Raw genomic sequence first — 17,972 nt, forward strand, 5'->3', positions numbered from 1 at the left:
AACTCTGTAATTTTTATTTCGGGTGAAATATACACAATACATATTGATGCATTTTTGTATTGCGATATATTGTGACACGATATTTTGTTATACCCCTACAAAAAAATGCAGGTTTTCCTTTCCTTGGGGGGACATTCCTTCCCCACAATGCAGAACATACCTGGACCACATACACAGACATTACATTTTTTTTTTTTTAAAAGAAAGAAATATTTTGCTTAATTCGACTCAAAGAAAGCCTTAGTACTAAGGTTCTTAATTGATGTTAAATCAAGTCAAGTCAAGTCATCTTCATTTATATAGCGCTTTTAACAATGGAGATTGTTTCAAAGCAGCTTTACAGAGATAAACATACAATTTACGGTAACAGAGATTGTTTTGGCTTTATAGCGATTTTGAATAATGTTATTTCCAGCTAAAGTTGGTTTTGATTGATTCACTTCAAGCAAAATTATCAAATGTCTGTGTGATGAGGGGCTTCCAGTGACAACAGCCAGTCAGAAACGGGCAGAGGAGACACATCATCAGACGGTTGCTAGGAGACCCGATTCCTCCTCACGGCACAATATCCACAGTGTGAGAGAACAGTCTATACTCTCATCAAATGTGTATGTGTTGGGAGCACATATATTCTCAATACATTCCGATTGATTTTGCAGGTGATACAATATTATTACGCAACATTGTGACTAGGGGTGGGAGAAAAAATCGATCCATCGATGCATCGCGATTCTCTCTCCAACGATTCTGGATCGATTCTGAGCTTAGTTTTTAACCAGATGTGCGATGACGAGTTTGCTTTAGAAACACCCGTATTCTGCTTGCTTCCTATTCCTCACACACATACACCACTCGAACCTTCGGTAAAATAATCTTTCATAAAGTTCGGAAAGGTTGAAGCGAATTGCAAGGACATTCACAGGCTTCATTGCACAGGATACGCTGTGAGGGACGCGTGCTTTCTCTGATGTTACACTTGAAGTGTGCTGTCTCGCCCATCGGTATTTTCCTTACAAATGCTCTACAAAGTCATCATGTATGTGGTTTGGAATGCAGTGGACTTATATATTTAAAATATGAACCTCACTAACAGAAGGCTGCTTTCAATTTCAAACGCTGACGCGCGCTTTGTTTGTGAGACTGCTCGCGCATGCGGCTGTGCGACTCCGTGTAGTGGTTTAATGTAGCCTACTTGTGCAAAAATAACGTAAACACAGCCAGTTAACAACAGTAAAGATGAAGAAAAATCACTCAGTTCTTGAATGGAAAACGTTCAGATAATCTATAGGCTACTGAAAGCACTTTTTGTTTGTTATATTTTTCTATGCTCCTCTTTATTATTTGTTATTAGTTTAAAATTCTTAACATACAACTGTTTTAATAAAAAAAGTATTTTTTAAAAAGTAGGCTACTTAATTACTTAAATGTAAACTAATTAATTAATAAGGGGGGGAAAGGTAGATAAAGAATCGTTCTGGAATCGGATCGTGAATCCCAGAATCGGAATCGGATCGGATCGTGAGGTGACCAAAGATTCCCACCCCTAATTGTGACTATCACAAGGATTTTAATGTGCTTTTTATTTGGCCATAAAGTTTCCTAAAGACACTGTTCTTAGACTTGTTGTCCAAACTTTCCTTATCTTACAAATATCCGTGTTAAAAGACAGAAATGTGTTCTAACAGCACCTGTCATGTAAACTTTAATAGCAAATATAATGTAAGACAGTGAATCAGTTCAAATGGTACACCACGAATCACGTAAAGATTGAAGTGTGCAAGTACATCAAGTTATTGAGAAAAAAGTAGTTCAACGAGTCAACAATAGCAGGATGTAGAGTCATGTCAGGTGTAGAGTCAGTCCCTGAGCCTCGAGGCTGAATATACGCTGACTGAAGCCAAAGATGTCGGCTTATTTCAGACTTCTGTCGCTCAGACTGAGTTTCTACCACACGAGTGGCTCATCCTATTAAATCACTGTAAATGATCAATATGGAGATTCAGTCAGACACTACACTCACCCAGATATAGTCCAGGACGAGATGACGGACCACTCGTAGAAAAATTAACAAAATAATAAGCAGAGCATGCTAAGGAAGGTCTGAATTTCAGTCAAAGAAGCCAATCGCCAAACATTTGGCATTTACAGTATCCGTTTAAACTAAAGGCAGTTAGATAAAGATTTCAATGATAAATGTTTAAGAAATAAATGTTACAAAAAAATGTTTTAAAATTTCAATTAAATTATGTTATTTGGAACTTTGTTCATCAAAAAATCATGGGAAATACTGTATCATGGTTTCCACAAAAATATGAAGCAGCACAACTGTTTTCAACATTCAGCTTTGATCACATGAATTATATATTAAAATATATAAAACATAAGTTATTTTTAAATTGTAATAATATTTCACAATATTACTGCTTTTAGAGTCTATTTACAACAGAATGAAACAATCTTAGACCCCAAACTATTGAACGGTACTGTAGACGTGACTTCAAACATCAGTCGAAGCAGAACTTCTCAGGAAACAAGACCCTTCGGTGTGTGTGTGTGTGTGTGTGTGTGCATGTGCATATGTGGTCAGTGCATCCAAGTTGCACGCTCACAAACCTTGGGGCTTTTGTTTTGATGCCTCTGCAATTGTGCTTGCACAGAAATGCATGTATGAAACACTACCTTGGTATCGCTGACTCACAAAGCTAGAATATTTCGCTTCTCAAATGAGTGCATGATATTGCAAGCGATTTCACAGTGATATAATGTTTTTTTTTGTTTTTCTTTTTCTTTAAATGCAGGAATGTAACAGTGGGAAACTGCAATACTACGTTAAAGTTATGGGTCTGGTTTTACACATTGAGTTTAGATTAAGCCAGGATTAGGCCTTAGTTCAATTAGGACATTTAAGTGGCTTTTATAAACGTGCCTTAGATAAAAACATGACTGGTGCACATCTGGAGACAAAACAATGGCACTGACATATTCTTCAGATTTATCAGTGCAAGTTGCTTTCAGTTAAACCAGCTCAAAGATGCATTTTAGTCTGGGACTAGGGGCAAGGTGATGAGCGCTGAAACGTCTTGACTGTTCACAGCTACACTTGACTGTGACGCATGAAGCTTGGCTCTACCCACAATCCTTCACGTCTACCCACAAGCATCTATTTGAATGGCTGAAAGGCAGCTGCTTAGCTGGTTATTTCAAAATTAAGATCAGAAATAGCTTCCGAGTTTCTACTCTAGATTACCCCCCACCCACGTCTCCGGCCCTAATGTTTACCACCAACCACTGATCTGAGAAATGCAGCCTGGAGGTCAAATAAAATGCTGCACGACTGGCGCTGTGGTTAAACACGCAGTTGAAAATGACTTGTTTCATCTTTTAACCTTTTTTTACTAAAATAATGCCTTTCAGTCAAAATTACAGCATTTATGACAATTAGACAATCATGAAAGCAAATTGGAATTGCTCATAATACATCTTCATTGTGAATATTGACAGTACAATTTTGAATGACCACACGCCGCAGCAACAGGTAACAGCGTACAGTGTTATATATATATATATATATATATATACTCATACCGTATATACATGCTAATATTTATTAAATATATGCATGTGTGTGTATTTATACAAAATAATTATACACAATACACACACATATATTATGTAAACAAACTTTTATTTTGCGATTAATTGTTTCACAGCCCTAAAGGAAATGTATATTTTGCATAAAGAACATGAAGCCGGTTTCAGACAGTTTTTGTATTGTGATTGTTGTGATCTTTCCAAACTGTCAGCAGTAAAGTACAGTACTGCAATGTGATCATTTGTGTAATATTCACAGTAAACAAATTTCAATGAGAAAGAGAGTTTTGTGCTTAAAAGTAATGTGACAAAACAACTTTGGTGTAATTGTTTTGTTGTTGTGGAAAATCCCCTAAATGCTCTTTTCTCATAACACTGAAATAAAATAAAAACCATTTTAATAATACTTGAGCGTTATATCTCATCCCTGCTTCATGATTGTTCTTGCGTGTATGCGAGTTGATTTAGATTTAGAGGAATGCTCAGCTGTGGTCTTAGCTTAGGTGTGCAAGTGTCAACAGCCAGATAAAGGATCTTTGCAAAGCTGCATTTTCTATCTGAACGAACTGTCGTGTGTGAAGACGACGCCAACAAGAACCATGTGCCCTCCGAGTCCCGCTACACAATGTGTGTCACAGCTCAGACTGGGAACAATAGAAGAGGAACAGCTGGGCCCATCCAATCCTCATCTGTCCGGTATTAATGCTGGCCCATAAACCTCTTTAGAGAAGCCACAGCGCAGAACGTGACAGACTGCACTCCATTTAAAGGCCTCGCTCTTAATTATGCAAACACACTGTGAAACTGTGTGGGTTAAAGGAACGTCTGTGATATTTTGAGGTGGGCGTTCATGTAGGTCGTGTGGAAGGTATGAGTTGGCAGGGTGATGCTTATTTGGGGTGATGCATGCACACGTGCTGGTGTCAAACACTCAGCTAGCTGGAATAAAAAGAAAAATGTTACCAACATTCTCAAGTACTTCAGCTAACCGATAAACCAGCATCGTTTTTGGTACGCTCTTAAAAATGTGATATTGTAAAGTGCTACCAAATGATAACATTTTAAAACTAAGGTCTCATTTGTTAACATCAGTTGATCCATCCATTAACTAGCATGAGCTAACATTGAGCAATATACTTTTACAGCATTTATTAACCTTTGGTAATGTTACTTACAAATATTCATGTTAGTAGTTCACGGTGCATTAACAAATGTTCTTAAATGCATTAGTAAATGTTAAAATTAACAATAGATAAGATTAATAAAGGCTGCAGAAGTTGTATCAAAAATAAATAAGAAAGTTAAAGTTTTATAGGCACAAATGCTCGCCTTGCGAACTCTCCTGTTCGAACTCGTTCATTTTGATGAACGAGTCAATGACTCGGAAAAAAATACGTTCATTTTGATGAACGAGTTCGAACAGGAGAGTTCGCAAGGCGATCATTTGTGCCTATAAAACGTTAACTTTTTTATTTATTTTTGAAATGACAGATCGTTTCTCTAGATAAGACCCTTATTCATCGTCTGGTATCGTTTAAAGCCCTTTGAAGCTGCACTGAAACGGTCATTTAGACCTTTTACCGTTTGGCTACCATTGAAGTCCATTATATGGAGAAAAATCCTGGAATGTTTTCATCAAAAACATTAATTTCTTTTCGACTGAAGAAAGAAAGACATGGACATCTTGGATGACATGGGGGTGAGTAAATTATCAGCAAAAGTTATAAAAAGATAATTTGATATTTCTTTAACTGGAATGAGCCCTGCACTATTATTTTGTTGTTGTTGTTGTTGTTTTGTCATTTGCACAGTTTCGACATCACTCACCATGCAGTTTTAGTTCCCAACTATGTTTATTTTAACAGTCCAATCATGACTAAACACAGTTTAAGATTCACCTACCACGAAATATGAATATTTTGTGCCAAGATTCAGTGATGTAGTACAGGCAAATGAAACATGAATTGACTTTAGTTTTTATGCTAATAATAGCAATATTACCATACGGTACTTGCATTTTTTTTATTATTATAAAAACAATGTGAACTTTATATCTACACAATGTTCTATGACATGAACAAACCTTTAAAAATAATTACACTTTTTGAAGTATTTTTTATTTGCTGATGTTTGTCTGATTAGTAACTGATTTTAAGTTTTGATATTTTAGCGTGCTTTAATATGGAAGGTTGTTTCTGCCACAGAATAAATGAAAAAAAAAGGTAATTGCGACCTTTTTGTCTCAGTTGCGTGATATAAAGTCACACTTGCGAGTTATAAAGTCAGAATTGCGTGATATAAAGTCAGAATTGTGTGTTATAAAGTCAGACTCAGAATTGTGTGATATAAAGTCGCTATTCTGAGGAAAAAAGTAATTTATTTTTTTCCTTAGAATTGGACTTTATAACTCATAAAGCCAGAATTTGAAGAAATAAATTCACAATTGTAACTCACAATTGCTAAATAAAAAGTCGCAATTATCTTTTAAAATGTTGTATTCTGTAGTGAAAGCTTCCATACTTTAAAGTCACCATGAAATCAAAACTGACAATTCTTATTTTTTATGCAAAATTCCAGTAAGCATTTAAAAAAAAAAGTTTATTTCATGTGCTTGGCAAGGGCAGGGCAACCTGTCTCTCACATGAGATCACAGCAATAGCAAACCACAATAATTCATTAATTCCCCAAGGACAAAATCTCCTCCCTCAGATACACGTCACAATATGGAAGAAAAGACTATTGCAACTTCCATTTCATGTCGATTTTAAAAAGTGTGTTTAACATCATGCTGTGCTTTAGTTGATAAACCCCTTTTAGAAAAGTTGACTATTTTACAGAGACATTCAGACATGCCTTTAGCTATTGCGTTGTCTCTTCCAGCATCCCACCTTGAATGTTGCATTTTTAAGATGGTGAATTAAGTTTAATAAGTTGCCTTATGAGTCACGACCTCCTCCATTTCATTCCATCAGTGTCGTTTTCATTGACATTTCTAGCATAGAAATTACACTAAACCAAACCAGCACAGAACCAGAACAGTTGAATTCCTTACTGTTCTCATTCCTACATGATGCCGTTCCACCCTTCATCTACAGTAGCTCTAGAGCGTATACTGCTCATTCAGACTGTGCTTATATGAGCCACAGAGGTCTGGTTTAATGCAACTGGGTCCTGGGTTCTCTTTATTATGCAGTAGGAGTGTTTCAGGCCTGCTGAGTTACTCAGTCCAAACATCTTTGATGTGCAGCAACCGACTGACACTACCCAGCAGGCCCTGGGCTTAAAACGCTGACCACTGTGTTTCTCTTCTTAGACAAGAAAAAAAAAAGAAACACAAGAAGAAAAGAGAGAGACCCAAGGGGCATAGGACAGTAGTAAGCAGCTACACTATTATAACGTATGGCGCACGTGACTCACTGAAAGGTCAAAACCCAAACACACACACACACACATTCCACAGAGTCTAATCACTTCAGTATGTTTTAGCTAGCCCACATTACCTCACACACAGCACAATTCATATAACTTCACATACACACATTTCCGAGTCAGTTTTCTTTCCACAGAGAAGACACACCCAACACTGAACTCTATCCAATTTATATCATCCAATGTATACATTATATCACACGTTTACTAAATGAAGACATACAAAAGACCTTTACTGCCCTACAAAAATTGTGTTTAGAATCTTTGCCCATTTTCTTTTCTGATTTTGGGCAAATCTGTGTAATTATATGGAACGGATTGAAACATGGTGAACTGTGTAAACAGAGCGGAGCACGACACACAACCATATTAGCCCAAATATTGAATACATAATCAATTATTGGACTACAACTATACTCATTATGCATTTACTAATAACATCAAAAGGACTAACTATTCTTATATAACTAGTTAAGATGCGTTCAAAAAAGTATTTTAAGAGGTCTGTTACGCCAACCTGATCTCATAAGAAAACATAACTATTTTACAATTTCATATGAATTCATTTGATGTGATTCATACAGAAACACAATTTTTAGAAGAAAATAAAGCAAGCATGAAGGTCCAGCCCAAACCAATGCCTAAACTGCAAATTGTACCGAAACATAGAAATAAGATCGTACGATATTAGCCATCAATTCGCCAAAACTTGAAATGGTTACGAATAGCCTTGAGAGTGTGTTGGTTTCAGCTGTTAACAGTGTAGGACCCTATACATTTCTCACATGAATATAAATGGCTGTCAAGTAAAAAGCTGAGTAAGCAACACATTAAGTAAATGACTTGTGTATTTCCTTGACCTTTTAAACACACAGTAGTATAGTTTCGTTGGGTCCTATTCTTTGGAGCCCCACAAAAAAAAAGCATAAAAGTGTAATTATTGGTCAAATGTTTGGTCAAACTGATTAGCGTTCTTCTGTATCTCTAGATGTGAATGTTGGGTTTTGAAATAGTGTAAATCCTCAGTGAGTTCTGTGGGTGTAGATTGATGTTCGCCAGCCTACAGCTTATCACAGTGTGTTACACTCACCTGTATTTAGAGCACAGCACAATCCTTATTTCCTCCACATCGCTTTGCGATTCAAAAGAGAATCCTGACAGAAACAAAAGGAGAAAAAGACTGATTAATATTACATTTATAATGTGATAAACAGCTTTATGGTGCGCTCTGATCTGGATTATGGACCTTCTGTGAAGAACTGCCAAAAAATAACAAAAGAAATATGTCAATCACTTTGGGACAGTTTAATCACAATCAACCTTTCTATGTCCCCGCTCTCAATAGTATTAGCTGCTATTTTTAGGGACAGATTATATCAGAGTGATGGTCCTCACCCACCCAGACAGAGTCGAGTCGCGTCGCAAACAAATGCAGCCCTAGTCAAACATATCTAGACTTATGACTATCTGTAGGTCTGCACAATATTACATTTTGACAATTTTCACACAAACTTATCGTCAATCCAATGGTGCACCCGTGGGAACAGTCCTTATCATGCTCCAGTTCACCAAATGGTTCGTCCTGACAGTCACAACGTCCCAAACATCACTAAAATTAAGCAGCAATGCTCAGCAAAAATGCTAGCAGGAATCTGGATATTGTACAAACCTCTTGCCATTTGAACACTAAAACAGAAATCAATTAATTTAATTCAATTCAAATTTATTTGTATAGCGCTTTTTACAATACAAATTGTTTCAAAGCAGCTTTACAGAAAGTGCATTTCAGAAATGTAAATAGAAAAAATACAGTTAGATAATCATGTATTAATTTAGGGCATAACATATCGCCGGCGTCGAGTCGTCTCTTCACAGGCGTCGAGTCGTCTCTTCACAGGCGTCGAGTCGTCTCTTCACAGGCGTCGAGTCGTCTCTTCCAGGCGTCGAGTCGTCCCTTCACAGGCGTCGAGTCGTCTCTTCACAGGCGTCGAGTCGTCCCTTCACAGGCGTCGAGTCGTCCCTTCACAGGCGTCGAGTCGTCTCTTCACAGGCGTCGAGTCGTCTCTTCACAGGCGTCGAGTCGTCTCTTCACAGGCGTCGAGTCGTCTCTTCACAGGCGTCGAGTCGTCTCTTCACAGGCGTCGAGTCGTCCCTTCACAGGCGTCGAGTCGTCCCTTCACAGGCGTCGAGTCGTCCCTTCACAGGCGTCGAGTCGTCCCTTCACAGGCGTCGAGTCGTCCCTTCACAGGCGTCGAGTCGTCCCTTCACAGGCGTCGAGTCGTCCCTTCACAGGCGTCGAGTCGTCCCTTCACAGGCGTCGAGTCGTCCCTTCACAGGCGTCGAGTCGTCCCTTCACAGGCGTCGAGTCGTCCCTTCACAGGCGTCGAGTCGTCTCTTCACAGGCGTCGAGTCGTCTCTTCACAGGCGTCGAGTCGTCTCTTCACAGGCGTCGAGTCGTCCCTTCACAGGCGTCGAGTCGTCCCTTCACAGGCGTCGAGTCGTCCCTTCACAGGCGTCGAGTCGTCCCTTCACAGGCGTCGAGTCGTCCCTTCACAGGCGTCGAGTCGTCCCTTCACAGGCGTCGAGTCGTCCCTTCACAGGCGTCGAGTCGTCCCTTCACAGGCGTCGAGTCGTCCCTTCACAGGCGTCGAGTCGTCCCTTCACAGGCGTCGAGTCGTCCCTTCACAGGCGTCGAGTCGTCTCTTCACAGGCGTCGAGTCGTCCCTTCACAGGCGTCGAGTCGTCCCTTCACAGGCGTCGAGTCTGTGTCTGGACGACACAGGCGTCGTCCCTTCACAGGCGTCGAGTCGTCCCTTCACAGGCGTCGAGTCGTCCCTTCACAGGCGTCGAGTCGTCTCTTCACAGGCGTCGAGTCGTCTCTTCACAGGCGTCGAGTCGTCTCTTCACAGGCGTCGAGTCGTCTCTTCACAGGCGTCGAGTCGTCCCTTCACAGGCGTCGAGTCGTCCCTTCACAGGCGTCGAGTCGTCTCTTCACAGGCGTCGAGTCGTCCCTTCACAGGCGTCGAGTCGTCCCTTCACAGGCGTCGAGTCGTCCCTTCACAGGCGTCGAGTCGTCCCTTCACAGGCGTCGAGTCGTCCCTTCACAGGCGTCGAGTCGTCCCTTCACAGGCGTCGAGTCGTCCCTTCACAGGCGTCGAGTCGTCCCTTCACAGGCGTCGAGTCGTCCCTTCACAGGCGTCGAGTCGTCCCTTCACAGGCGTTTAGTCATCTCATTAGTTCTGGGTTCTGATTTTTGAGCCAATGGAACCCACCTTCAGAAGACCTACTTGTTCATTTTTTATTTAGCTTTTCTTTCTTTTTCTTTTTTTAAAGATTTTTGTAAAAATGTTGAACATTTGTAAATTAATCTTACCCTTTCCTTATTCCTTATGTAATAGCCAGCCGTAATTTTACAGAATGTCATTTAAAGTCCCCCAGTGGTGAAAAGCTTTTAATATTGTTTATATGTCAGTGTGGTGTATTTCAAATATTTTAAGACAAACCATGTGTAAATTCATGAGTCAACACCATTGCTGAGTGTTTTCTTCTTAAAACTGCAGTGAACCAAAGACACGGTTTGAAATCGCTGGTGTTTCTGATGTCACAAACTACCTTGTAACCAATCAGATCAACATGCAATCGTCAACGAGTGGATCAGTTATTCTGAGCTGCTGTGAGTGGAGGCGGGGCTCATTTGCATATTCATAGAACCCTGCATATACTAAATGAAGCAAGGGTGTAGAGTTACATTCAAGCTGTTTTAAGGAATGAAGAATTTCTTTTTTCAAGGAAAAAACATTTAAATATGTAATTTTGGTGATCAAAGATTAGTTTTAAGGGAGACCATTATTGACTACGGGGGGACTTTAAGGCCTGTTCACATCAAGGACAATAACTATAGCGATATAAAGTTCTCTGATCAAATCGCTCTGAATATAAAAGAATAGCAGACTCCTCACTACCACTATAATGCTAATGACACAGAGAAACAATATCGTTGGAATCACTTTCAGAACCATTTTTCCAGTTGATCAGAGCCAATCAGAATCCATCCTGCTTTAAAGTGCTTGAGCATTTAAAGCTGCAGAAGACAAAACTTACATCATTTACATAAGTTTGTGCTAGTGATAAAATATTGTGTTAAACAGAGTTGTATTGAATGAAGATGTTTTCTAGTTATTATAACAACACAGCAATTCATCAAATGATGAACAAACAATGGAGAAGAGCATAATAATAACGAGGAGAATATCCAGACGTGGTGTCGTCAAGAACATTTTACCATTTTATAGAGCCTAGGTGCCGGGTTTACTGTGGCAGCTTTGTGTCAGATCAAGATCATTCCTACTGAAATCGCATATAAATATCTAGAGATTCCACAAACATCCCCAGAAGCGCTCATTGTATTGGTCGGGTAACTTTGTTTCCCAGCATACTGATGAAAACATGTGCACTTTGCCTGCCAATCAGATTAAGGTTTGTTGCTCTGAGTAAACACTTGCTTCTTTTTGCAATATGCTTGAAAAGATATGATCTGTGAGTGTGATGTCAGATCCTGAGACTGACAAAGGCCAAACTCATGTACTTCACCCAAGACTTAAGAGAGCCATAACACTGCAGGCTAAAACTCACCACAAACACACACGCAAAAGCAAAGCACTGACTGAAATAAAATTAACCTCCAAGGACAGCCTTTTGTAGGACAAACCCATTTTCTTAATTAGGTTTGAATACAGGCAAAAAAAAAAAACATCATGGTATTCAACAAGATTTAAGAGAGTGTGACAGTAGTAAATGGATCTTTGTTAAATGAAAAGCCACAGATATTCTATAATGGAAAGGCAAGCAATGATGCCTGATTTGTTCTTTAATGCTGGGCTGTCAAGATTTAATTTAAGGGTTAATACACCCATTAATGAAATTTGGCCAATATTACAACAATTATGTCATGTTGTTCCAAATATTATTATCTTCTGTGAAACACACAGGTAGAAAAGACGTCTGAAGTACCGTAGCTCTTCTATGTTCAAGGTAATCGTCCATGTTGGTTTAGCTCTAAAAATAAATATCCTGCTATGTTCACTTACAAGAGATCTCAAAATGTGGCGAATATGTTGCGGAGATCAGATGTTGTGCATGATGACAAAAGAAATATATATACACAAGGGTGTTTTCCATGTCATAATCATGTTCCTCTGTATTACAATGCACACAAGTTCCATTCACATCAAAGCTTGTATAACATGTTCCCCCAGGAATGTGATTTATTCATCCCAATGTCCATGTCCATTAATGTATTTTAGGAAAACATCTGAGCATTAAGAATTTTAGTGAGGGAACATAAATCAGCCATTTGTAGACATGATGTTACTTCTATTGCTAGTAGACACTTTTTATTGACTATCATCAGAAGATTGAACAATACTTTTTTTTAGAAGGTTATGAACCCACTGTGGTGGACTCCTATAGGGCTTAATTGTTATTGAGGATTTCGATTTATCATAATTTTTGTAAGAGAGAGAGTGTGTGTGTGTGTGTGTGTGTGTGTGTATGTGTGGCCTGGTAAACCCTACGTTATGGGTAAAATGTCCCCACAAGGATGGCAATATCCGAAATCCTTGTTCGTGTGGGGACATTTTTTGGTCCCCATGAGGAAATCAGCTTATAAATCATACTAAGTGATGTTGTTTGAAAATGTAAAAATGCAGAATGTTTCCTGTGATGGGTAGGTTTAGGGATAGGGTTAGTGTAAGGGAATAGAATATACAGTCTGTACAGTATAAAAATCATTATGTCTATGGAAAGTCCCCATAAAACATGAAAACACAACGTGTGTGTGTGTGTGTGTGTGTGTGTGTGTGTGTGTGTGTGTGTGTGTGTGTGTGTGTGTGTGTGTGTGTTAATAGGCACAATATTTCTGAACGGCATGTTAGATATCTGGTCTGTTTTTTTTTTCAGGCTCAAGAAGGTGGACTGGTTTTTAGTGGTGCTCATTGCAGTGTTAACTTAAGCTACACGGCTAACCCAGAGCAGGTTTTATTCTGCGTTAGAGATCGCAAACCAAAACTGGACCAATCAGCTGTGAGCAAAGTGGCATATCTGATGCGATAAAGCCACTAGATTGCCCATCTTTTGCTGCAAATTATGAATTAAAATTATGAATAATTCATTTATTCATATAATTATATTAATTGACAATTCATATTAAACTTGGCAGTTAAATTAATATATAAATACATACTGATTAAGCTTACGTATTTTCATTTGAGCTGTGCGAAATGAAATTATTTAAATTCAGTTGACTCACTTGCATTGAGTGTCATATTTTTTTCAGATGCCTTCTCAAACTCTCACTACAGCAGCAGTTTATTCCTGCCTTGTAAATGCATTTAAATTCATGATATTTTTCATAATGACCTCTTAATCGCTTCTGTGGATTGATTGTTCGATTATGAAAACCTGATAATACTCAAGTATTAAAAACAAATCTCTGAAAAGCAGTTAGTACACTGAATGCTGCTAGCCAAAACATGTTTATTATTTTATCCCTGTTGTGATTTAAAAAAAAATCTAAAAGGACAGACCTTTTTTTTTAAAGCTTTTTAAGCAAATTAACAAGCTCATTTGTAGCAGGAGCTGCATGAAAATTATTCAAAAATGACACAAAAAAAAAATCATGACAACTTTGAATGAGTAAACAATTTTTTTTGGACCTTTTTCATTTCTGGGTGAACGATTCCATTAATAACCAAGAGAGAGAGAAAAAAGTTATGATGTAGCAAAGAACCTGTCTGGATTCAGACCCAGCAATGACATTATGACCTGACAGCATGTCCCTAATGTTCACATAACACATTCTATAAAAAAAAATCAACACAAATATGATGGTGTGCTGCCTTAATATTCGTTTTTAGTCGCAAAAAAGATACCGAAACAACCTTATGGTTCATAGATCTTCAGCCAGACATCGTATGTGTGGAGCAGGCAGAGGGAAATCTTTAATTGAGGGTTCAGTTGTATTTTTAGAACAGCTTGGATATAAACTAAAGGAAGCGCTCGCTCTGTGCGGCTCACAGAAGGGAAAAGCTTTCATTTTCTGCCTGCTCCACGAGGACGTTTTGTGAGTATGTGCATCGGACTAATATGAAAACTACAAGTAATGCAATTAAAAATAAACTGGTACTGGTAAAACAAACTAGACTTAAATACATGACTCTAAACCTGACCTGAATTATATTTATTTTTTTAGGGCATGGTAAATAAATATTAGAAACACTTTAAAACCCAGCAACAGATCCTTCTTAAATCAATCTGTCTGAACAGGACAGATAGATAGATAGATAGATAGTGATAACAATTATTTATTTATTTATTTTTTAAATCAACATTTGAAATCACAATTACACTAGTACTGTATGTGTCAGGCTGTCTGCCATTTATTCAGTCGTCCTCGCTCTAGGTCTAGTGAACTCCCAGCATGCACTACTCTCTTTTTCTATCCTCGATTTGTCCTTCTCTCCCCGTCTCTATCATCATGTGGGGTTCTCGTGAAGATGCAGTCCTGAGGGTGTCGTGCATTCAGCTGGATGCAAGCATTCACTCACACACACAGACTCTTTATATGTCAGAGAGAGGGCAGCTCAGAGGAGAGAGAGAGAGAGAGAGAGAGAGAGAAACGAATCTCACATTCAAATGAATGTTATTTACTGACTGATAGTGGCATGGCGGGATATTCAGTGCTGAAGGCACAAAGCTGCACTGTTGCCTGCAAACAACACATACGCACGTGTATGAATGATCACAGCAAGACAATTCACAACATGAATTATGCAGAGACCAGAGAGATACAGATGTCTTTTGTTTGGGTCTGTACAATATAAATACTTGACGGAGCTGAGCTCAACGGGAATAGAGCATTTCATTAATTCCTGTAATGCACCAAAATTCTTGAACTGAAAGTCTGGATCCACTCTGATGAAAGCAGAAACTGGTCAATGAAAATGCTCATTTCTAAATTGGCCTTTGTCTTGATTAATCATTTCTATTAGTGTAGTTAACATATGCTTGTGCAGTGTTGATCAATGTAAGAACTTACTATTTCAAACTGATATCTTGCTTTTTTGGCATAAACTATAGATAAAGAGAAAACAGACCATCAAGGAACTCTCAAACCGGTTTATGAATTCCATGTGATGTTGTGTTAGCCACTGATATAATGCAGAAAAGTGTATGCGTACAGGGAAATTATTACAGGTCTTTATTAACCAGCCAGCAAATTTATGCATCCATCTTTTTTCGGTGCATGCATTATTGATTTATAAGAGTGGCCAAACAGCACTAAGGAGAGAGCGAAAACACTTAGGCCTGAAACCTACTCTATGCTATGTGTTAGTGCATTTAATAACGCGTTACCTTATAATTAGTATTACTATTTTTAATTAACACTTTTTATATATTTTTTTTTTTTACAGTTAAACATAAGTTAAAAAGTTACAACATTATGAAGGCATTTGTGTGTATACATTTAGATGCGTCTTGGTTTTCCACCACGTCTGTGGTTGTACTAAAGAAATTATGCGCATCTTAACTGCAGCTGAGCATGCTAACATGTTCTATACATCATTAAAAAACATGTTCTATACATCATAAAAGCAGTTTTTTTTTTTGTTTTTTTTTATCTCCAGGTTCGGCATTAAAAATGACAGCATGAAGGCTGAGCAAACCAGGACTAAATACAACATTTTCTTTTTTGTACCGGACCACAAGTGTGAACACACCCTTAGTTTAAAGTTTTTATCCACACATATCCAATTAATGCCTACTATTTAGTCAATGTTTTGTGCCCAACCACACAGGGTGTTTGATGAGAGACAAAACGTGTCTCTGTTTGTGTGATTCAGCTTTGCCCTGGGGACTGTGAGGAAGCAAACTGTTCCAGCTAATTGAATTCCTTCAGAAAGTCTGCTCCCCAGACAGCAATCACAATCAGCCACAAACACACACAAAGTCTGTTATCATGACACACCATGTCACTAAAGACAGAGCGGCAAATCTGTCTCGTTTTTAATGTTTTGAATTTAGTAGGCTAAGCTTCCCAACAAGACATTTGATATATATTTCGCCCCCAGACCATCTAATTTATTCCAGACACAAGGGCACCCCAAACTACGATCATATTTGGCCATCAACTGTGTGGATGATTGTTTAACTAAACCATGCAGCACAGAAAGAGCTTCAAGTTTTACAATTGGTTCTCAACAAACAAACAAAAAACTCAACCCCCAAAACCTCAACTTGATCTTTTAAACATTAATTCTGAACAAATTACAAAGTCAAACTCATTAGGGTAACAACTTAGGTTGTCACATGCAGTTAAATATTATACGCACAGTAGTTTGTTACAAATTTATTTTTTTCCTCCAAACTGACTGTTTATAAAAAGCATTTTGACAAAGAAGGTCATTTGACCATTTTCATTTGATCATGCAATGCTACTGAAATAGACGTGTGTAAATTTCACAGGAAATTTTCCAGAATAGGAACATGTGGTCGAAATTATTTGTACACAGAGTTTCTGAACTTCTTCTGAAAATGATGTCATGAATTATTACACAACTTGTCCATGACATGAAGTCCCAAAATACACACTACACGTTTTGTAGAGAATCTTGCTGAGAAAGTTAGTTAAAGCTAATTAAACTATCATGTTTATAGCGAACTGCCTGAAAAACAACATCTGGACAACGCAAGAAGACATGTTAAATATGGGACAGCACGCTTAATATGCCCTGGCTAAACATTTAACATTTTCATTTGCATACTTGTGTTAAGTATGTTCCTGGCCTAAGGCAACAAAGTGGCCAATTGTTAAGTGTCTCTATGGATTGGATGATGGTCTCTCTCAAAGAACAGGCTTAGCTCCCTACGCAAGGGCAGAGCAGTGCACTGTGGGCCGTGGTGATATGTGATGACCTCAGCAGAGGCTGGGAGTGGTGCAGCTGAGACGAAAAAGAGTCTGACCCAATCAAGATTTTCAACTGCTCAAACACATAGACTGAAAGAACAGAAGGATCAAAAGATGAATACCTCCAATTTATCCTTTAAAAAAAAAGTACCAAATTTTAATATTATTCAACTATCTTTGATTTTATTTAAATTAATCCAATCAAATCCTGGTGGTTTTTAAGTCTTATAACCATTTCCAGCTAAATAAAGATCACATTATGGAAGTTAAATGCATTGAGAATGCCATTTCACATTGATATGACTTGTCCTGAAAGTAGTTCAACCTTAAATAAAAATGTGCTTTAACCACTGTTGAATGGGTTTGCAGGTCATTTTTTATAACTGGTAGACTCTTTCCTTGCGCACACTTGGGATGTAATATTTTGATGTAAAAAATACCTTCACCACCCCAACTTAATATGCAAGGGCAACTATAATAAATCATTTGTAGGAAGATTTCTTTAAGAAGTGTAAACACTGTGTCTCAAAACACTGCAAAACTGGCTCAACCAATGGCAGGGCTTTGGGGTGGGATTCAGAGTTGTGTTTCCCAAAAGCTTTGTTAGCAAACTGTGGTTGTACGTTCTATCATTACCAACATATTTCAACTATTCTTTGTTTCCTGAAACTATAGTTTCAACGAACATTCGCAAACATCGCAAAGTTGTGTGGTTGGAGCAAAAAAGCAAGCCAGGGCCCCACACTAAATTCATGTTTCTACCACAATACCATGGTTGAGAACGCCTCTCATCTTGCAGAGCGGTTTAGTGGTTGTGTGATAGAGATGGGTCTGCTAGTAAATGCACTTGCTCTAAAGCTCACGATGAGTGATCTTTGGGGTCGAGCAGACAACTGGTCCATGTGTCGCGCTTCACACAAGTAGCGCTGTTTCATTCCGCTGTTGGCGCGTTAACCATTTAATGTTTCTCATACGTAACAGAAATGGC

The 17,972-nt window shown here is 38.4% G+C and overlaps 1 protein-coding gene across 4 annotated transcripts in view; it reads right to left on the reverse strand.

Annotated features, from left to right (window-relative positions):
* The window catches only part of fynb (FYN proto-oncogene, Src family tyrosine kinase b), an 85,752-nt gene that overhangs the window by 44,755 nt on the left and 23,025 nt on the right, over nucleotides 1–17,972 (reverse strand). For 2 of the 4 annotated variants that reach the window (XM_056250871.1, XM_056250633.1), the window contains exon 2: nucleotides 8,111–8,178. The gene's annotated coding sequence lies outside the window, so the exon portion shown is untranslated. The remainder of the gene's footprint in view (nucleotides 1–8,110; nucleotides 8,179–17,972) is intronic. The other 2 variants (XM_056250704.1, XM_056250787.1) reach the window with 1 other exon arrangement.

The sequence above is a fragment of the Rhinichthys klamathensis genome, unplaced genomic scaffold (assembly GCF_029890125.1).
Source record: "Rhinichthys klamathensis goyatoka isolate OS25496 unplaced genomic scaffold, OSU_Roscu_1.1 h1tg000001l_1, whole genome shotgun sequence".
NCBI lineage: Eukaryota > Metazoa > Chordata > Actinopteri > Cypriniformes > Leuciscidae > Rhinichthys > Rhinichthys klamathensis.